The sequence below is a fragment of the Gracilinanus agilis genome, chromosome 4 (assembly GCF_016433145.1).
Source record: "Gracilinanus agilis isolate LMUSP501 chromosome 4, AgileGrace, whole genome shotgun sequence".
Lineage (NCBI taxonomy): Eukaryota > Metazoa > Chordata > Mammalia > Didelphimorphia > Didelphidae > Gracilinanus > Gracilinanus agilis.
In genome coordinates this window covers 350,145,788-350,153,606 of record NC_058133.1, presented here as the reverse complement: position 1 = coordinate 350,153,606, position 7,819 = coordinate 350,145,788, and positions in this window count along the sequence as shown.

The window sequence follows — 7,819 nt, the reverse complement described above, 5'->3', positions numbered from 1 at the left end:
TGGCTTCTCTTTAGATGTGAAACCTGCTGAGTTCTCTCACAATAAGGCCTGTTCATCTTTCAGTTCTACTAGATTTCATGTTCATGAGCATGCAAACATTCAATATACCAATGGTGAGTGGAATCATATTTGCTAAAAGTTTTGTACATTTTTGGTGTGTTTTAACCACAGGAGAAGATCCCTACCTGCTGAGATAAGCAGGTCAGCATTAGGTTTGGTGAAGTAGATAATTTTTAGGGCACCTTTTCTAGCCCCTTCCTCACAAGAGCAGATGAACAGTCTGGTCCTTAAAAAAGTCTTCTCAGACAACATTCATGGGACAATCAAATCCCACAGCTACCTTAGGTCCGGAGAGAAGAAAATCCTATTCCCTGGGCAACTACCACAACTCCCAGTGTGTCTATATCTACCTCTTCCTCACTTGTCCATTGCCATAAAACTTTAATATAGGGATAAAATAATAAAATTATGAGAAACAAAAATAGGAAAATGTAAAGTAGTAAAATAGCATAAATATTGTCTTTTGATTCATGTATACATTAATTTTATATGAGACAGAGTTGTATAAAGTCATCAGCCTCACTTTTCCTTCCAGAGTTGCCAAAGTCCAATAGCAAGACTGAAGTCAAAATGGCTTGTGATGGCATTAGGATGCAGTGGATGACCTTGGTATCTTCAATGTCTAGCCATGCTCTAAGCACTCCATAGCTCCTACTTTAGTCACCCTCATGGCTTTTTCTAATAAATTATTCACAGCCACCCATTCCTCTATGGAAGTCTTCACATGCTTGGGGTAGATACATTCCTAACTCATAAGTTTGAGGACTGTCAGTTATCTTCAATCTTATTTAGTCTGTCTGCCAATATGCTTTTCTAGAATGTGGCCACTGTACATGCTACAGCTTCTTGGAACCACAGGTGAGATTTAGGTGGTAGACAGACACCTAAGAAGGAAAGTAGCCCCAGAAAGGTTTGGCAAGCCCTCAGACCTATTCTGGAAACCTGGATCAGAGGTCTCTGATCAATTGGTAAAGCCTACTGTCAACATAGAGATACATTTAATGATTTTTCCTAAAACTGGAGTTAACTGAGTATATTTTCTTTAATATTTAAAAAATAACAGACATCCTACTTGCTTAAAGAATAATGCTTGTTAAGGGAAAATGGGCATGAATTTATTTCTCATCTCAGCAAATTAATTCAGTTCTATTAGTAGATCTTTTCACACTAAGGTAATCAGAAGGCAAACCAGTCATCAAAAAATATATATACAGATGTGTGTATATATTTATTTAACATACATATTACATATATGCATTGAGTATGTTGTGTGTGTACATGTGCATGTGTCTTGTGTATATATGTATGTATGCATGAACTTTTCAAATAAAATCCCAAGTATGTTGAGCCAACATTCTCATTTTTGTTTAAGAAGGATGCATATTTTATCGATTCAATGGAAATCACAAGCTCCTTCTGGACAAGAGTCATGTTTTGTACTTATATAGCCTATAATGACTGGAATCAATGATATATAGTTGTTAACTGATTATATAACAATCAAAGGCAGAATGTGTTTGTGAATTTAATTTATATATGGGGTAAAATTGATTAACACTTCAAAAACACAATTATGAAATCCAAAAGAACTAAGGATTACCCACATAGAGAATCCAATAAGTACAATTTCAGAGCAGCTGACTCAGGGAAGAAAAACAAGCCCTATAGCAATTCAAGAGAGTGTTAACATTAGTTAGCATTATAAATGTTCAATATAAAATTGTAAAATGAACCTAAAATAGTTCAAGCAGAATATAAGTCAACTATATGATGCTATTGTCCAACAAAAGGTACTATGTAATGGGATTCACAAACAGAATCATAACAAGAAGAAATCATGAAGCAAGTCTCTTTTAAAAGTTTAAAAGACATCACTTGACCCCCATTGCCCACCCTTACCAATCTTCCACCTATGAGACAATACACCAAAGTACAAGGGTTTAAAAAAAATCTAAAAAAAAAGTTTAAAAGACAAACTTCTTTTGGAAAAATGCATTTAGTTAGTTTTTCATTACTTGGGGAGACATCAGAAGCATTAAATGTTTGGGAAATAGAACAATGTAATCAAATAGTGAACACATTTATCAAATATTCTGTTGTAATTTTAAGAATAATAAATTTAGATAGCAACATTTCTCTAAACAAAATGCATAGGATATTCACAGAGATTGTTCTTATTCTACACTCCATCTCTTACATTTAGCTCTGTCAATTCCTCTCCTTTGTGCCACCTTCTATGCAGGAGCTCTGTCAAAACACTATTTCTCTTACTCTCTCTCCTCTCTATGCCCTCTTGATTGATACGTTTCTCCACTCCACTGGCATTCTCACCTATGTAGATTTTAATAAACAAGTAATGATACCTGATTTTTAAAATTCTTTTAAATTGAAATTAAATTGAAAAATGCTACACATATATCATCTCATTTGGTTGCACAAGAACCCTGTGATGTAAGCTGTGCAGATATTTTTATTTTATTGTCATTTTACAAATAAGGAAACCCAGGCTTATAGTAGTTGAAGGACTTACTTACTTGAAGTCACACAGCTAATTTTATGAGTTGGTTCTTTCCTAACTCTGAAACAGGTCAGTGTTCTCATCCTTGGAGCCCTTTGCTTCTTAATCTTCATTAAATGCTTATATCTTATACAATGTAGTCTCAGTGATAAAAGAAGGAATGTGACCCAGATGATATTCCATTAAAGTGAACTGCTAACAGAAAAACTACTAGGCTAGTAGTTCCTAACCTTTGAAGACATTTGAAATCTGAGAAAGCATCCTATTTCATTAAGGTTTCATCAAGTCACTGTTCTATGTAAGGTTAAACTCCTGAGGCCTGCAACTTTACTTGCCTATTTCACCTTTGTTAAGCCACTCAGCACCCACTTTAAAGAGAAGTTTACTTAAGACAAAGGTTAAATATGTTCCGCCAATAACTAGAAAAACATAGGGCAGATAGAGAAAAAGAGTAATTCTAGGGAGTACGGTACAGAGGAATATATAATCCAGTTAGGAAAGATGGGCCTTGAATTTATAAGTATTTAATTACAAAAACCAATGGCAAGGGCAGCTGGGTAACTCAGTGAATAGAGAGCCAGGCCTAGAGACAGGAGGTCCTAGGTTCAAATCTGGCCTCAGATACTTCCCAGCTGTGTGACCTTGGGCAAGTCACTTGACCCCCATTGCCTACCCTTACCACTCTTCCACCTATAAGTCAATACACAGAAGTTAAGGGTTTAAAATTAAAAAAAAACAATGGCGAGATCTCAAGAAATCCTAAAGAACCAAGATGCCTACCACTTTTCAAAAAAGACAAACTGAAAAAAAAGTCATTCATTCTACCCTATCATCCCTTGAAAAAAAATCACTATATATCTCTCCCTTTCCCAAACTCCTAGACAAAGCTGACTATATCTGATGGTTCTACTTTCTTCTCAGTCCTCATGATCTCAGGCAGCCTGTATTTTAAAAGAGGAGTGGAGACTAATACATATAAATCAGCTTATATATCATAGCCTTAGTTGGTTATCACATCATTTTGCAGAATTAAACAAATTGAGTTGAAATGAATGTCAGAGGGACCTTAGTCCAAGTTGATGTACAAGTATCTAAATAAGAATACTCTCTTTAATGCCATAGTCTCCTGACAAGTTGACATTTAGCTTCTTCTTGAAGAATTCCAATGAGGGGGAAACCCATAACACCATGGCAACCTTTTGCACTTCAGCATAGTACCATTTGCTACTATGTCCTTTAATTATTGATTTTGTGTCTAAAAAACAAGACTTTCCAGCAAATACTAAAAACTGCACTGGCTGAGACGCAGGGCCCAACTCCAGAGAATCTAAAATTTCTAAGTGTCTGTGTCACACCCTTTTAACTCATTGTTTTTATTTTGATCCTCTTGACCATGGATTCTCCTCTTACTCTGAATCCTTTTTTTCATTATTTTCTTCCAAGACAATGCTTGTGATCAGCAATTATTATCTTGGTCTGAAGAACATATTTTCTCCCCTCACTCTCCAAATTTAATTTGGAGAAAATCCAAATAAAACCTATAATCACACTAAAAGTACTATAAGAAGATAAGAAAGAAGGGTGAATAACAATGATAGTTATTACAGATAAGAGAAGTGAAGAGGAAAAAAATGAAACATTTTTACTTGAATTGAAAGAAGTATAAGAAAAAATTTCACAGTAATTATATTTTAATATGGTAATTTTATATAATTAGTTCTCATTATATAACATTTTGCAGAAGTTATCTCATTTTAGCCACTCAGTTCTAATCATCAAATATCTCTGAAATGATCTTGCTAAAGAATTCTAAATTCCCTGATAGCTAACAATGCTTATTTCAGTCTTCAGCAGGCCACTGATCAGATGTTCACACACACACAGCTATTTGAGGAAAAAATGTCACCTTACCTCTAGTCACCCTAGCAGCTCTCCTTCATGTAGAAGTAGGACAAGGCATTGTCTCAGCAAGTTTATGTCAAGCTCTTCAGCTTTCACAGCATGATGTCAACTCTTCCTCCCACAATCTAGTTTCTAAAGCTCATGGATCCATCCTTCATCAAGAACACATCAGTCCTGCTGACATACATCAGAGAATTCAATCAGGAATTGACTAAAATGTAGTACTTGCCAAAAGCTCCCTGAAACATCTGATACCGTATTTACTAGAGAGACAGCCTAATGGACTTATCAACTGTCCATTTCTCTTAAATATAGAAATGCCTTTACTGAGTCAATTTGATGTAATGACCTCAACTTTTATAGGGGTCAGTGTAAAAAACTGCCCATATGAAGAGCATTTCTGTATTTTGTGCTATATCATAGTTGGTAACATTGACTTTTGTGTTTCTTTGTTTCTTCTTTTCTCTTTCTTTTCCTTTTCCTTTTCTCATTTTCTTTCTCTTGTTCTTCCTTTCTATCTTTCATTTTCTTTCTTTTTACTGCCTCCTGTCTCCAAGATCAGTCCTCCACCTTACCATGCTGCCTCTCATTGATCAATGATTACATCACTGTCAGAAAAGGTCACTTATATTTGTATAAAATGCTAAAATTTGTTAAGCACTTTTCTCACAAAATGTCTGAAAAAGATAGTAAAAGAATTTATTCCTGTAAGACAAATGTGGAAACAAAGACTCTGTGACATAGGCTTTTAAATTTTTCTATGCAATGAAATCATTTGGTAATCAAAAAAATTTATGGAAGTCTTTTTAATCAATAATTTTAAATGCATAAATTAAAAACATAATGCAAAAAAGGAAACCAATTATATAAAAGTTATTATAACGAAGATTTACTACCTAAGGGATACATATATTATTTTGATTCCCCAGTCAGGGTTTTCTTGTACTCTGAGTGGTTCAAAGGTTCTTTGATACTTTGTGAAATGGTAGGAAGACTTGTAAAATTATGCTTCCCCAATTTTAGGGATACAAGCCATGCCCCCTATTCAATAAACTGAAATGGCTCCCTTTCACTTGAAGTTTAAAATAAAAAAATCCTAACTATTTGGAATTGTTAGCCATTCATAATCTATTCCTGCCTACCTTTCCAGTCTTCTTACAACTTACTCCTTGATGGTGTGTACTTTTCCACCCAGTGAAACTGATAGAGTTGTGAATTGATCCAACCATTTTGGATGGCAATTTGGAACTAAGCCCAACGGGCTTTAAAAGACTGCCTACCCTTTGATCCAGTCATATCACTGCTGGGTTTATACCTGAAAGAGATCATAAGGAAAAAAGACTTATACAAAAATATTTAGTCATGCTCTTTGTGGTGGCAAAAATTTGGAAAATGAGGGGATGCCCTTTGATTGGGAAATGGCCGAACAAATTGTGGTATCTGCTGGTGATGGAATACTATTGTGCTAAAAGGAATAATGAATTGGAGGAATTCCATGTGAACTGGAATGACTTTCAGGAATTGATGCAGAGTGAAAGGAGCAGAACCAGGAGAACATTATACACAGACAGATACACTGTGGCACAGTCGAAGGCAATGGACTTCTCTACTGGCAGCAATGCAATGATCCAGGACAATTCTGAGGGACTTATGGGAAAGAACACTATTCACATCCAGAGAAAGAACTGTGGAAAAGAAACAAAGAAGAAAAATAACTGCTTGATTACATATGTCGATGGGGATATGATTGGGGATGTAGACTCTAAATGATCCCCTAGTGCAAATATCAATACTATGGAAATAGGCCTTGATCAATGACACATGTAAAACCCAGTGGAATTTCACATAGGCTATGGGAGGGGGGGGGTGGGAGAAGGGGAGGGAAAGGGCATGAATCATGTAATCATGGAAAGGTTTTATTAATTGATTAATAAAAAAAAGATTCAGAAAAAAATCTCAACTAAAATCCAATTTTCTACAAGAAGACTTTCCCACACTCCTTTAATTCTCATGTCTTCCCTACTTTAATTATTTCTTTTTTTTTATATAGTTTATTTGCTTTATTTTTTTTCTCCCTCAGAGGGAAGTGCTGTGTTTTTCTTTTTTCTGTATGTCTAGCATTTAGCACATAGTAATAAGCTCTTAATAAATTTTATTGACTGTTATTATTGGCATAGTTGTTCATCCTTTGTTTTGAAGAAGATAAGTGACTTATACTTTTGGTTCCTGCCTGTTGCCCAACTCTCACCTTTGGCTCCAACAAGATATAGTATTCACAGAGGCCATATCCTAGTAAAATCATCTCAGCTGACAGATTGAACCAATTATTGATGGATTTATTGACTGCTGAACAAACATAAGGATTTTTTCCCCCACAACTTAGGGTCATGATCTTCCACAAAATATCTCAGCTTTTATGTTCATGAAGAGGTTTAGCCTTTCTTACTAGACTGGCTATGATGACCAGCTTGAAATTCTGGACTCTAAGAGTTTCTAGGCTAGGGATTTTCATTCCCTATGCTAACTAACAAAAGGTAAATGAAACAGACTCAAACTCCAGGTTGGTTTCTTTGGGTCACATTGGCTACTGGAAGTATAAGGTTGTCCTCAGATCATTCCCCATTTAATGCACAGAGTGAAAAACGAGGAGTCTTAAGGTACTAAAGAACCATATCACAGGGCAATGAATAAGAGAATATCTAGACAGAAAGCAAGGAGTAAGTTAAATATGATGTCATGATATTAAAAAAAATCAAGAGATAAGTAAGAGTAATACATGGGAAAAAGAGAAGAAAAGTTGGGAATATATTATCTCACATGATGAAGTATAAATAAATCACTATAGTTGAAGGAAAAATGAAGGGATGGTGGGTAATTCTTGAATAGTACTGTCATGGAGACTGGCACAAAGTGAGAATAATGTACGCATTTGGGTATAAAAATCTACCTTACCCAATAGGGAAGGAAGAAGAGGATGAAGAATTAAAAAGGGGAGACAGTCAAAAGGGAAGGAGAACTTGAGTAGGCAGGTAAATAGAAGCAATAAATTTGAGTTAATGAGTTCTTCACCTTTAAAAGCTCAAGAAAGAATGTGACTATTCCAACCAGGAATTTTTAAAGATGCTATAAATTCAAACTATGCAACAATGAAAAAAATGTGCTGCCAACTACATGTTAGAGTGTACCCACTTGTGCCAGTCCTTCTGTCTCCCAGAAGCAGGTACCCACAAGGATGGCATCATTTTGGGCAATCTTGGCATAGATTAAATCCTCATTTTGCTATGAATAATATTACACATTATTATATTTATTATATTACACTTTAAAGTTTGTAAAATA